A 292-nucleotide genomic window follows, 5' to 3' on the forward strand; every position below is an offset into this window, starting at 1 on the left:
GGGAAAAGGGTGGGGGGGGCAGCCGGGCCCCCCCCCACTCTTTAAAAGAGGCTGTGGAGGAGTGTGCGACCCTACATAGACATGGGGGGGGCCGAGAAGCTGCATGGAGTTACCAGGGCTGGGGGCTGTGGGGCAGGGTTTGGGAGGAGAAAGGAGGGCTATGGGGCAAGATGAGGGGTTGTGGAGCAGATTTTGGGAGGGGAAGGGTGATTGGGGGGTGGAGCACAGGAGCTGGGTTCCCCCCCTGGGGTTTTCTCCAGCAACTCCTCTCCCCAACTCACCCCCCACCCAA

This window comes from Mesitornis unicolor, unplaced genomic scaffold (genome assembly GCF_000695765.1).
Source record: "Mesitornis unicolor isolate BGI_N332 unplaced genomic scaffold, ASM69576v1 scaffold29226, whole genome shotgun sequence".
Taxonomy (NCBI): Eukaryota; Metazoa; Chordata; class Aves; order Mesitornithiformes; family Mesitornithidae; genus Mesitornis; species Mesitornis unicolor.